Source organism: Tachypleus tridentatus, chromosome 7 (genome assembly GCF_004210375.1).
Source record: "Tachypleus tridentatus isolate NWPU-2018 chromosome 7, ASM421037v1, whole genome shotgun sequence".
NCBI classification, from domain to species: Eukaryota; Metazoa; Arthropoda; class Merostomata; order Xiphosura; family Limulidae; genus Tachypleus; species Tachypleus tridentatus.
The window spans coordinates 59,494,350-59,509,857 of record NC_134831.1 but is presented as its reverse complement, the minus strand read 5'-3'; the positions used below and the strand labels follow the sequence as shown (position 1 = coordinate 59,509,857).

The following is a 15,508-nucleotide window of genomic DNA, read 5'->3' as shown; positions in this document are numbered from 1 at the left end:
ATCTATTATCTAAAACCAACGTTAATATACTTTTATAAACATTGTTTTCTACTCTTTATGTTGGCCCGGCCTGTCCAAACATGATAAGGCGTTCGACTCGTAAGCCGAGGGTCGCGAGTTCGAATCCCGGTCGCGCCAAACATGCTCGCCCTCCCACCCGTGGGGGCGTTATAATGTGACGGTCAATTCCACTATTCGTTGGCAAAAGAGTAGCCCAAGAGTTGGCGGTGAGTGGTGATAACTAGCTGCCTTCCCTTACACTGCTACATTAGGGACGGCTAGCGCAGATAGCCCTGGAGTAGCTTTGCGAGAAATTCAAAAACAAACAAACTACTCTTTATATGTATGTGTGAAAAAGAAAGAACTTCTATGCATAGAAGTTATGTCATTGTTTGAACTCAAGGTCATTGGTAAGATTAGTTTAAATCAAAACAACGAAAGATTAAAACGCAATTAGTAGAGGTAAAAAAATTCGCTTGCATCTGCTTCAAGAGTACAAATCAATATAGTTGTAAGCTTCAATGAGACTTAATTGGAAAATATTTAAATAAAAATTTTGTTTTGACTACAATAAGTGTCCAAAGGTACCAGCTGTGTCAATTATATATGTTGTCGGCTGCCAAAGCAAACCATTCTTATATGTATATCTCTTAAAACTGTTGTTTGTTATGTGATAAACAGTAACATATGGTTTTATCGTTTTTAATAATTAATAGTTAATGTACTGTTTATCTAATAAAATGTAGATGGGTATAAAAAAATAATTAAAATTCATAGCTAACCAACAGACATTTTTTTTTTATAAGTAATACACATGATGTAATAAAATATTAAACAAAAATACAAGAATATAACTATAATTAAAGTTACTTTTTGTAGTATTAAGGGTCTGGCATTTTATAGCTATGAATGTGTCATGAGAGTGACAGTCAAATATCACTATTCGATTTGAAAAACGACAAAAGATGTCGGTACGTGCTGTTGACTAGCTAATTATCCTTCAGTCTATCAGTCCGAAAAATGAGAACAGCCCGGAAGGCCTATGTATATCTTTGGACGAATATCCGAAATAAACAGTATATTTACCGAAACCTATACACCACACAATACAGAGTGCAAAATAGGTTTCGATAACTATACTGTTTCTTTATGTAGGATATTCGCCCAAAGCTATACAAAGGCTTTCCGGCTGTTTCCATTTTTCGGACTGATAGATTAAAAGATAGTTAGCTAAGTCATCGATAAGTTTGCAAAAATAAATTTTAAAAAATCTAATATCGTGTAATTAAGATTAGTTGAAATAAACAATTAAAACGAAAAGAAACGTATACATTTATATAAAACGGATTCGCAAGGAATTAACTTTATTTTTCAAATATCTTTTAATAAATCAATTTGTTACACTTAAACTGGATAAAATAAATGCATTTTTTTTATCAACCTTACCTTTAACTGAAAACTACCGATCTCCGAAGGCGTTTTTGATTATGAATTCTACAAACTAGTATTTCCGGTAATAAGCAACACGTTATGATGAAACACCAAGTGTGACATGTTTTACATTAATCTGTTGTGAATAATTTTCGTTTAACAATGAAAATGCTTATACGTTTTACTGAATTACACTAGAAATTAGCCTAAAATTATAGGTTAGGCCCCACTGTACCAAATGACGTAATTATTTACTATTTTTAGAGAAGTTATTATTGGCTTTTTTAGGAAATAAATATTACACTGTAAATGTTTCTAAAAATGAAGTTTAAAAACGAAAACAAGTTTGAATATTTTAAGACACGGAAACAAGTTTTAAATTTCTCCACTGTCACTAAATATTGTAGAATTAAATCGAAAAATTGATATCAGCCTTAAAATGAGAGTATCACAAGTGTACCTCCGTAAATTTTGTTTTGTTTTTGGAATTTCGCACAAAGCTACTCGAGGGCGATCTGTGCTAGTCATCACCACCCACCGCCAACTCTTGGGTTACTCTTTTACCAACGAATAGTAGGATTGATCGCACTATTATAACGCACCCACGGCTGAAAGGGCGAGCATGTTTGGTGCGACCGGGATTCGAACCCGCGACCCTCGGATTATGAGTCCAACGCCTTAACACACCTTTATAAGTACTGCCTTCATTTTTGAAAAATAGATTTTGAATAAATATTCTCAAAATTTGTCAGAATTATTTATGTTTAATCTATCATCTATCTCAGCGCTTTTACTAAAAATTCTCAGTTATTAAACAAAATACCTTAAGGTATGTTTAAGTAGAAAAGATAAAGCATTTATTCGGATAAACAAATTCGCACACGTAAAACACCACTAAGAACTGTATTCAAAAACGAATTATTGTTCTATTTTTTAACGCTGCCAATTTATGATACTAGACAAATGAATAAATTTCAATGGTTAATTACAGGTAAAGTTTAAGCTAAATATTTCTTACAATAATTGAAAGACCATCTTAAATATATTTATACCTGTTTTTCTTATTACAGCTGGTTCTCCTTGGGCAAATGTATGAAACCCACTCAAGACTTCTATGTTACTGAAGAACTTAAAACGTTTAAACCCAATTCGAGTATTACTTACAAATTACAACTCAGATGACATCTAGTGACAGGAATTGAATCTTACGTGTTTCACAAGTACACGAAGATCGTGCGTAAAAGCAGTTAAACCGAGAATACCATACGATTGGTTGAAAGTCAGTTGTCCGAGATGATTCAGACGACACTATGACGAAGCGAAATTTTTCGAGGAACGTGCAGAAGTGCAGAAAATCCCCGTTTTCAGTGAGGTAGTGAGTAACACCTATATATTGGGTTGAGGAATAATTCGTGAGCGTTTTTTCAAGTTAAAAAAATATATTCATAAATGAAACGCTTTCGCAAAATATTTCATGTCATTTGGTAGATAATTTTTTGCTCTAATAGATGGTGTGTTTGATTTTCATATGTCTTTAATATTTGCTTTCATTTTCAGCTCATTAAATGGAATGTCAAGTGGACAAAATCGAGCATTTTCGACACCATCTGCTTTTCGCATTTAATTTCTTGCAATTTCGTTTAAAACAATGCATACTATATACCTAGGTATTACATGAAATAAAGTATCATAATAAATGTTTTGGGTGTAATGTGTTCATGCATTGAAGTATTGTATAGTCTTGCATGTAATGCTTGAATGAAATTATTTAAAAACGCTCACGAATTATTCCTCAACCTAATATATTAAAAAAACACATTTAGATGAAACGATGTGAAATTTCGAAATAGACATTGAGAGTAAAGAGATCACATCATCAAAAGCTAATTAAAGGTATTATTTTAAATTCAAATCGGGCACCATTTAACATATATTTTCAAACAATCAGGACTTTAATTAAAACAAGTAAATATGCATAAGTTACTAGCATTACATATTAACACTAAAATCATATACACAAAGAGATTTTGATATTGGAATATCGGTACAGTTTTCAATTAAATAAATGGCTTTTGCATAACATTTGATGACCTTATTTGTTTCTGGTTTTGAAAGTGCTTATGAATGACAAGAAAATATTCATTTGTCAAATAAAGTAATTTAATTATTACATGTTGATACAATGGTAAGAAAAAAAATGACTGTTACATTACAAATATTTATAAATTATTTGTTTCTAGTTGAACAATGAACTGTGTTCTGTCCACTACGGGCACCGAAATCCAGTTTCTTGTTTTTAAATCGCAAACATAGCGCTGTGCTTGTTTGTTTGTTTTTTGGAATTTCGCACAAAGCTATCTGTGCTAGCCGTCCCTAATTTAGCAGTGTAAGACTAGAGGGAAAGCAGCTAGTCATCACCACCCACTGCCAACTCTTGGGCTACTCTTTTACCAACGAATAGTGGGATTGACCGTCACATTATACGTCCCCACGGCTGGGAGGGCGAGCATGTTTAGCGCGACGCGGGCGCGAACCCGCGACCCTCGGATTACGAGTCGCACGCCTTACGCGCTTGGCCATGCCAGGCCGGCGCTGTGCTCCTGAGAGTATAATTATAAAAGAACTTTTGTCTTTGTGTCTTCAACAGGTTTAGTTAAATTACCTAAATAATTATCTAACCCTTTTTTATCAAAATGTGTAAATCCCTCCAATAAGTACAGCAAATTTTGAAAGACAGCTAAACATTTAATTATTACTATTGGCATAAAAAGATTTGTACAAGCCTGAAATGCTGTCTTCCTTGTATTCTTGTTGTTACGTACAAATACTCAACTCGGTCCTAAATATTACGCTTCTCAATAGCTCCGACCAATCTACTTTTTTACAAAACAAAAAACGTGAAAAATGTCTGCATTTAAAAACACAAGATATAATTTTATATTGAAATATTTTAGTTATAATTTCACAAATAAATTAATTTTTACTCGTAAATATGATTTATTATTATTAGTAAATAGGACATGTGATACGATTTTCAAGATCTTAATATTTCATTATTAATTTAAACGGCATTGGAAGGCAGTGCAGGATGTGCTGCGTGACGAATAGAACTGGTTAAAAAAAATAACTAACTTCATGCGTACAGGTAACCAGAAAATCAACACAGCTTTGGTACAGTAAACACGCCAGCAGCAACAAGTAACTGTAAACCGTCGCCAGCTGATTCAGTGGAAAACCTTGTCGAGTAATTTTCCTTTGAAATCGTTGCTTCACCTATGGGTCGATCAGTCGAGAAACGTACAATATGAAGGCATGACCATAATTTATTGACTTTTTTAAATGTGTTGTTAAGTTCAAACATTCATACGTGCACATGTACGGATAAAAATAAACATAAAGGATAATTATCTCTTATAGTTCGATGTAATATACGTACCTATACTATAAAACATATGCATCTTTCCATCGTGTATATGTTTAACTTTAATGTAATTTTCAAGATGAACAAAGATTTCACACACTTGAGCATACGTCATTATTTGCACAACTTCATAGCCTTGCATACAACACGAGCCAACGTTATAAGCAGCTGGGATGTAATTTTAAATCATTTATTAATGATATAGAACATAAGCATGTTGTCCTATTTTTACACTTTGATTTTAATAATTATAACTTTAGATCAAATAAAGATGAACCATCTGTAAGAGCATGGCCACAACATTTGGAACTTCATACTTATAGCTTGTGGTCACATTTAGCTATCCCTGAGCCTCCAGCAGAACAACCAAGACTGAGAAGAAACAAACTGAAAATCCTTGTGGTTTATGCTGTTGGTCAACATTATCTCAAATCTTTATGAACAGCGACCAACGGTAACTCTCAACACAGAAGAGAAAAAACTGAATGGGTTATTCTGAGGGTATTGACCACCTAAATAAAATGATGCACCTATATATTTCCACACCATAAATATATGCAACAAAGTTAAACTCAAATCACTTTCCGAAAAGATTTGAAAAAGTAACATTCTTTAAAGAACGTAGGACCCAGAAGCTGCTTTTGGGTCTGCTTACACCGACTTTGGACGATTGGTTTGGTTTGAATTTCGCGCAAAACTACATGAAAGCTATCTGCGCTAGCCGTCCCTATTTTAACAGTGTAAGACCAGAGGGAAGGAAATTAGTCATCATCATTCATCGCCAACCCTTTTACTAACAAATAGTGAGATTGACTGTCACGTTAGAACGCCTCCATGCTTGGTGGGACAGGGATTCGAACCCACGGCTCTCAGAGCTTTGGACGAAGTACAACCCCTGACGCTCCAGCATACAACTCGGATGATAAAATACAGAAATTGCACATATTAAACTAAAACAGAGAATACAACTACATATTGACTAGCATGTAAGGTGCAAATATTTTTACCACCTACAATACAGTCTGTATCTATACTAGTTAAGTTTGATTAGGAATCTCTTTCTAGCAGATAAATATAAAATATTCTTAATAAACCCTACATACCAAGCTTAAGTTTATGGAGTATGTAATTGCTCATAAGTGATAAACAGAAAACAACAACAAAGTTTATGGTTCAGTGACCACAAATTCAATTATTTGCTTCAACTGAATCAATTCTTACACTGAAAAAAGATAATGTAAGAAGTAGATAAGAAAACTGTGACAATGTCTGCCTATAGAGTCACTAGCAATTACAAACAGATAAAAGAAAACGTAGCAAATGGGACAACTGTCCATCAAACTACCACAACAATAGCTTCGAGTTCATCAAAAATTTAGAACAAGAAATAACTAATGTTGTGGGAAATTGGCCATTACATCTGAATATACTTAAATCAATCTACGGAAAACAAGTTCATGGCCACACTAACTGAACAATGGACGTTACTTTTATGTTGTTGTTCAGCGTAAAGCTACGCAATAGGCTAGTTGGCATCCTATTGATTTACCGCTGAAACACTACGACTTTGGTTTGGTTTGTTTTGAATTTCGCACAAAGCTACATGAGGATTATCTGCGCTAGCCGTCCCTAATTTAGCAATGTAAGACTAGAGGGAAGGCAGCTAGACATCACCACTAACTCTTGGGCTATTCTTTTACCAATGAATAGTGGGATTGGCCGTCTCATTATAACGTTACACAGCCGAAAAAGTAAGCATGTTTGGTGCGACGGGGATTTGAACCCGCGACCCTCAGATTACGAGTCGAGTGCCTTATCCACCTGGCCATGCCAAGCCCGAAACACTAGGAGAACTTAGTGGAAGATGGATGAGGCAATGGATTATCTTTCACATAAACACAATTTCATTTTTTTTTGGTTGTTTTCCAAAGAAGTCATTTAAGTTAAACAATCTAAAGAAGTGCTATTTTCAATCTCTTATTTAACTGAAGCCTATTAAATTCGTCGACAGGTAGCCTATAATACCGGCTCGAAAAGGCTGAATCATCGAGATAACTTGCTCGGCATGGCCAGGTGGTTAAGGCACTCGACTCGTAATCTGAGGGTCGCGGGTTCAAATCCCGGTCGCACCAAAGATACTCGTCCTTTCAACCGTGGGGGTGTTATAATGTAACGGTCAATCCTATCATTCGTTGGTAAAACAGCAGCCCAAGAGTTAGCAGTTGGTGGTGGTGATGAGCTGCCTTCTTTCTAGGCTTAAATTTCTAAATCAGGGACGGCTAGCGCAAATATCCCTTATGTAGCTTTGTGCGAAATTAAAAAACAAACAAATACACAACGAGATAGCCGATTTTGACTAAGCTCCATACTTCTAAAAAACATGTAAACAATCTAGAAGGAATGTAGAGGCAGATGCACCGTGCTTTTTTCTTCTTTTTTTTTCAAATAAAATCATTTAAAGTTAAGTTTTTGAATACTAAAACATTTTATATCTGGAAATATTGCGGCAAAAAGTATTTTAAAATCCTACGAATGGATTGTTTGTTTCTTTCTGAATTTCACGCAAAGCTACACGAGAGCTCTTTGTACTACTCGTCCCTCATTTAGCAGTGTACGACTAGAGGGAAGGTAGCTAGTCAACTCTCAGGCTACTCTTTTACCAATAAATATTGGGATTGACTGTCACATAATACCCCCACAGCTAAAAGAGCAAGCATGTTTGGTGTGACGGGGAGTCGCGCGCCCCAACCACCTAGCCATGCCGGACCTTTACGAATGGAATATGATAAATATAAAAGTTGTGCTGGTATTACACGGCAGATAAAGATAGATATGTCGAACTCCAAACGAGCTACGATTAGTAGAACTGATGTATTTAGTAATCCGTCATGTAATTAGATTTACCAGAACATCAGTGAGGCCATAAAAGTATTACTATGTTATTAGCTGGTTGGAAGTTTAGCTACCAGCCATTAACTTATCTAAATATTATCTTTACGAATGTAAAATTGACTGCACTAATACTTAAAAAAAAAAAGTAACTGATGCTGACAGAAAACAGCGGTACACTCATTTCAAATTAGAGAAATATGAAGGTCAAATTAACCGTTAGCTACCTCTGTTTATTATGATGTGGAACAAAATGCAGAAAATAATCTAATGAAAACGACTGTTTGTTTGTTTGGAATTAAGCACAAAGCTACACAGTGGCCTATCTGTCCTCTACCTACCACGGGTATCGAAACCCGGTTTATAGCTGTGCGAGTCCACAAACATATCGCTGTGCCACTGGGGATCTGTTGAAAATGTCGTTATAGCTATATTCGTAAGCTACTGTTATAGCACGCTCTCACGTTTCTTCTTCTTTAAGGACTCTTTTTGGTTCCAAAAAGTTTAAATTTTAAATAATAACTGTTTGTTCAAGCGCAAAACGCATAATGAGTAGTTGTGCCGGGATCGAACCCTGACATTTAGTGTTACAATTCCCTGCACTAAATGCTAAACCATCGTGAACTTTTAACATTTTTCTCTTAGTCATATACTTACATTGGTAAGTTTAAAAGACTGTAGAACGACAGAAGTCTAATACTTTCGGTGAATTATTAATTATTGATACTTGTATTGTAATTCTTTATTTTACTATGACATTAATTATTAATTATTGATACTTGTATTGTAATTCTTTATTTTACTATGACATTAAGGAAGAAAAAAACAAAAGCAGTGACTTGTGCAATTGTATCTAAATACTTGAAGATGAAATAAATAAGGCAGTTATTACAGAGGGAATGATGTTAGCAATTAGCAAGCACATACAGAATCAATTTTCAACACTGGTATAGATATAAAAATTAAAACAAATCACTTCAATGATGCCAAAATACTTGTTTCAAAAATTCCTGGGAAACAATAGATATGTATCAAGTAATATATAATGAAAAGCGCGCGCGCACACACAAACACACAGGTAACTTCAACTGAGGTAATGTTTCTGATTAGTTACTATCGCCGTTACTAAAAGTAGTCATTTAAAATTAAACATGCGGATTTAGAAAATAATCGTACACATGACTAAACAACAAATAAGTAAAATATTATTGTAAACGTTTTGTAAGAAGACATACTGTTGATACAACTTACTGATGTCCGTATTATTTTCTTAAAAATCCAGTGAAATTGTTTTACACTCATTTGTAGTCTTATCACCTGACTGTATCGTAATACTACGAACAATAATGAAGAAGGAAAAATTCTCCATCAAAATAGTTTACCTCGTTACTATTTTCCTTGTGCACTAGTTATAAAGACAGCCTAATTCGAAACAAGCAGTATATAACAGCTTTTCCCTTCGGTGGTGTTACGACACAAACCTGACTAGAAAAACTTGCAGAACGACATATCTTACGCTCTCTGTCTTAATGTTTTGACGCCATCTATTAATAATCAGCACTGCGAAAGCCGATTCTACTAAGTTAACAAGCGGAGAGGATCACGTGACACCGTGCATGTGTATATCTGTAAATCAATGTATCTCGTTTCTTCTTTCCTACCCACCTCTTTCACTTTGATTAGTTTCGTTCAGCTTCAATACACATGATCGTTCAACATGATAGCGTAAATCATGTCAAACATGAAACTTCAACACTGTAGGTTCCAACCCAAACAGTTTCTCGAGGAAAAAATACCTTCTCTTTTGATTTCTTTAACACTTTAAAAATATTCTAATTAAATCATTCTATTAACGAGAGCATCTTGTTCTTTGTTTTTTAACACAGTATATTCAAACACAATCATTATATTATGAAGAAACACATTATTCTTTGTTTCCTTTAACACTTACATTTTCTTAAGTTTTTTGGATGGGTTTTATCAGTCTTTTACAAAAGAAGTTTACACCATAATTCTGTTTAATATTTACTGAATGTTTTTGATTAACAAATCTAATGAACATGAATAAATGTTCGTGCTTACCTGTAATTAACTGTGAAATATATACTTGTAATAAATTAGATAATTAATCGAGAATAATTTAAAGAATACAACATAATTCATGACATTCCTTTCGTAAATGTCAAACACATCCTTTAATTTTATTTTCTACATACGAATCATGATTTATTTGGTGAATGTAAAGGGCATAGTTAGTATTCATGAAAAAAGTTACAGAAGATCAAAACTTTTGTCAAACAAGAAACAAGGGCATCAAAAACGATTTATGAAAAAACGGTTGGCTGACATTGTAAAAATTAACTGTAAAGGTTTCTTTAAATACATTAATGGTAAACATGTTTGGATGGGGATAGTACCCTTGAGGTTGTTGTTGTTGTTTTCAATTAAGCACAAAACTACACAATGGGCTATCTGTACTCTGCCACCACAGGTATCGAAACCCGGTTTTTAGCGTTGTAAGTCTGCAGACATACCGCTGAGCTACTGGGAGTCTACTATTGAGGTATAATAATATTAAAAAAAATTATACTGATGATTAATCATGTCTGGGTTGTTAAATTTTGTTTTTCTTCAGCTTTAATTAATGAAAATATAAGCAGTATTCCTCATCTTGAACAGTTAAAAGATGGAAACAAGGTCAAAATATGATAACTGCGTTAATTCTGAGCTCCTGGGTCACTTGACATTTCACCAATAGTTTTGAAGGAGGTTAAGAATGGATATATGAGTCACTATTATTTTTTGCACATCCTTTAAAAGTGGGCAGGTGCCAAAGGACTGAAAGTTAACTAAAGTTACTCCAATTGTCAAGGGAGGTAATAAACATTGTCCAGTAATTATAACTCTATTGGTCTTATATCAGTTCAGGAGACCTTTTGGTAACTCTTATAAGAGATGCTTTGTAAAGTCATTTAACAATGTTTAGAATTTTACTGGATAGCCAACATGGTTTCACTGAGGGAAAATCTTGCCTTACAAATTTTTTTTTGACATTCTTTGAAAAGGTTTCTGCTTATTATGATTAAAGTAAGAGCATAAATTTGGTGTATCTGGATTTTCAGAAAGCATTTGACTAGATGCCACATAAAGGTTTGTAAAATATATACACACATATCTATAGCTTGGCTTATTAGATAGAAGAGTGGCTGGATGGAAAAAACAAACAAAAGGCTACTACAATGGAGTTCAGTCAAACTGGATTAATGTCATACCCAAGTTGAATACTTTAGGGCTCAATCTTAAGACTTTTGCTTTTTTCTACATCAACAACACAGATGAAGGAATGGTCAACAAATTACTTAAATCTGTAGATGATATTATGGTCTTAGGTGTTGCTAGCTGTGAAGATGGTGCTGCTGATTTACAAAAGGATTCAAATCATTTAAGTTGGGCAAATAAATGGCAGATGCATTTTGATTATAATAAATGCAAGATACTACATGTGTGTTATCACAATTTGAATTATAAGTATAATCTGGATAGTAATAACTTTAACAATGTCATGAAAGAAAGATCTTTGTACAATGATTGATCAGTCTTTTAAGTCATCCAAGCAGGATGTTGTTGCCAGTTATAAAACAAAGAGAATTTTATGTTGTACCTACAGAAATACTGAATAAAAGTCCAAAGTGGTTATAATTTCATTGTACAGATCACTAGTTAGGCCACATGTGGAATGTTGCATTCAGTCTTGGGCTCTTTACCTTAGGAAAGGGTTCAGAGAAGGACTATTAGAATGGTGCCTAGGTGTTGTCATATGGGGAGAAACTGAGATCTCTAAAATTTTCTTTTGAAAAAATAATAGTTGAGGGAGGGAACTGATTGAGGTGTTTAAGATTGTAAAAGAAATTGACAGTGTCAATGCATGATCTTTTTTCACACTTAATGATGAAAATAGTATGACTAGGAGACACACACACAACCAAGGTAGGAGTCATCTTCAGCTAAAATAGTTTCATTTTTTTAACACAGTGGTTTGTCTCCAGAATGGGCTGCCTTTGGATGTTGTGGAGGCATAAATTTGAGTGAGTTTAACTGGAAGCCTGATAACTATATGAATGATAAAAGCTGGTTTTAATATTTTTACTTTTTTAATTCAAGTTTTAGTTTAGTTTAGAAGATGGGACACCTGTTGTCCCAAAACATTATATTATATTATACAGCTGTTTATATATTTTAAAGAAACTTCAATAATGAGCTAAGACACAATTTATAAATACACACACACAGTTGCCATAAACTTAAGTAACAAACATAAAAATACCATTAAGGCTAAAATTGAGCAATCTTTGATTGCCAAATTTGGACTACATATACGTGTAACAAAAATTTCTTAGATTAAGTTTTGGCAAAACACGTAAATGAGTGCCTGATGTTCATTCATTTTGATTTCTACTCTAGTAGAATAATCATGCAAAACGTATTTGCACTAAATATGAAATTGTCATCATCTGAAAGATTCCCCAAGTTGACAAGTAATTTGAAAGTTTATAGTTGTGTAGTATATTAAGAATCTAAATGACTGAATGGCTAAATGCAAACAGATGTGCTGTTTTTCATCTATAGATACAATTCCAACTGCATTGAGAAATTGCTCAAAAACTAGTAAACAATCAATAATGGGTTACAACCACAACAGAACCACTAACTGCCATATCAAACACAAACAGATCCCATATATCTACCCAACTGTCTTTGGGTTTCAGCATGGTTCCAAGAAAGTTGGTTTAGCTTCAATAATCTATTGAACGTTGCATGAAAGTGAGTTGTATTTAAGATAACCAATGATGTGGATCCAATTATCCTAAAGACAGAATTTTAAGCAGTGTCATAAATATTTCTCTTGGATACCATATCAATGGGGCTGTTACTTTTAAAGACAACAAGTTTCAGTCATGGGTTATGGAACATGCATCCAGCAGAAAAAATTAAAAAAAATTTCTATAGTGGTGGTTGTTTGAGGGCATGGATAGAAATTTCTGGGTCCTTGCCATTCAGACCCCCATTTTATTGAGACAGTTACCATGACTGGTCAGAGATATGGGATAAGATACTGGATCCCTATGTTAGATCATATGCAGGTGTAGTAGAAGATAATGAGATAATTTCTTATTATGGGCAATAACGCTCATCTGGACAGACCACAAGATATAAACAAATCTCTTCTAGAACATACTATAATCCATACAAACTTGTTGGCACTTCCTCTCAACCTCAATTCCGTAGAGCATGTTTGAAATGGTCTATGAAGACATGTTGTCTCCTCCAAGGTATGAAATCTTCTCCAATACATATACACAAACACATCAATTTGGCAATTTTCCTTCTGTTTTTGTAGATAATCTTACAAGCAGCATATAAATATGCCACATTCATAAAATGCTGTCAGAGGAAACCAACCAAACCCCACTACTGAGTATCTTTGTTTGTTTGTTTTGAATTTTGCACAAAGCTACTCAAGTGCTATCTGCACTAGCCGTCCCTAATTTAGCAGTGTAAGACTAGAGGGAAGGCATTTAGTCATCACCACCCACTGCCAACTCTTGAGCCACTCTTTTACCAACGAATGATGGGACTAACTGTCACATTATAATGCCTCCACAGCTAAAAAGGCGAGCATGTTTGGTGTGATGGGAATTCAAACCCGCAACCCTCAGATTACGGGTAGAGTGCCTTAGTCATCTGGCCATGCCGGGCTCCGAATATCTTTATTCATTGTTTTCTTCTTTGTCAGAAGGTCCTAGGTGTTCTGAGTAAGCTTTAAATCTAACTTGTATTTGTCTTGTTACAAATTGTATCATGTAACCACAGACAAACAGTAAAAATTTTGTGAATAAAACATGCACCATTTTACTAATACCTATATTTTAAGTATAATGTTTCATATCTTGAATGTAGTATATTACTATATATTGCAGTAGTTAAGAAAAGGTATATGCTTATTCTATTTTTAATAACTTAATTGGCAGGTTGATGTTTAATATATAAACAATCTTTTATCATGTATGATGTACCATAAACAATTATATGAATTTTTTTTTACTTCCATTTTATTTTTTAAATCTCCTTGATTTAATATCTGATGTTATTCATAAATTCCCATTAATATCACTATTTGACACACAACTACACATTACAAAAAGTCAAATTTTTCTAAAGTATTTCCCATTCAAAAAGTATATATTTCCCAACTCTCTAATATAAGCCCTATATGACTATTATGTAGTTCAAACTACTTATCTACTTAAAAAGAACCAACACTTTACCAAATTTCCACTTCACATAATGATAATTTGTATAAAATGTATCTCATAATGGATGTTATGGGTATTAACACTTTTATTGATAAGCAGAGAACAATGTTTCAACCTTCCTAGGTCATCTTCAGGTTAACAAAGATGACTTAGGAAGGTCAAAACGTTGTTGTCTGCTTATCAATAAAAGTGTTAATACCCATACTAGCCATCCTGAAATACCATTTATACAATTTCTTGATGGCAAACCCATTTGAAATAAAAATGTGTTTATTTTCACCACAAAGCTACCACTTCCACTAGCATTATTTAGCTATCTAAAATTATAAATTTCCCAAATAATGTTTTACGTATACCAAGATAGTTGACTTGAGAATAATTTAAGTATAAGTGATATTCTAGAATGATGTTTACTAGGCAATATTTTAAACTTGTCAGTTCTTTATCCTTTGAATTTAATTTATAATATATTTCTTTGGACTTACAACATATGAGGTGTCCAAGAATTTATAGCTACTGGCACTTCAACAAAATTTTAAAAAATGTTTACGCATGCTGTCCTTGTAATTCGAAACAAGGTCAGATTCACAGTAGGATTAACTCCACTCTCATGCTTTGACAGTGCCACAATCAGTCATGTATTTAAAATTAAGAAAAGCTGCAAGCCACCCATGTTTCTGGGCTTTTGGGGCATCTTTTAGTTAATTCCTTTCCCAAATTTCATGATGGAGTAAAAACATAGAGTTGAATGATAGTATAGAAAAATATTTAAAAGCTTAGTACATTTCTAAAATTAGTAAACATGTTGAGACTACAGAAATAGTTTATTGTATCTTACCTTTATAGGAAAATATGCTATAAAATTGAAGATAATTATAATAATTTTTATCTGCCAGTTAAGTTTAGAATTATTTACTAAATGGTGTTTTATATGTAATTATTTTAAATTTAAAGACAGGATTTTAAAAACATGTCAATATTATGTAGTGTATAAATTTATGTGTTCAAGGTGTAATTATGGTTATGTGGGTTTTATTACCATTTATTGTTTGAGCTGAAAATTTTAGACAGCATGCAAAATGCTCAACATAGATCTTTATCCTAATCTGAAAGACTAACATTAGCATTACTGCCAATAAATTCAGCATCTTTAAAAGTGCAACTCAATAAAAAAAAAAAAAAAAGAGTAAATAAAGAAAGTTTTTGGATACACAAGGTGTGTCCTACGTTGAACTTAAACCAAACATATTCATCTTCACATTATAGGTATGTTAAATATAACCTAACCTTTTTTAAACTAACCTTACATACTTCTAGTTACCTTTATACATCAATCATTGGAATTTCAAGGTTTCTGCTTCTTTGACATTCATAACCATAAAACATTTATGTACATTACAAATACTTCAAATTTATTTACGTATACACACCACACATCCTCAGTACAACATGT

General features: G+C 33.4%; 1 protein-coding gene across 1 annotated transcript in view; it reads right to left on the bottom strand.

Annotated features, from left to right (window-relative positions):
* Positions 1-9,000, bottom strand: part of LOC143255758 (choline transporter-like protein 1) — a 75,593-nt gene extending 66,593 nt beyond the window's left edge. The window contains exon 1 of the mRNA XM_076511936.1: positions 8,993-9,000. The gene's annotated coding sequence lies outside the window, so the exon portion shown is untranslated. The remainder of the gene's footprint in view (positions 1-8,992) is intronic.
* Between the last annotated feature and the right edge of the window lie 6,508 nt (positions 9,001-15,508).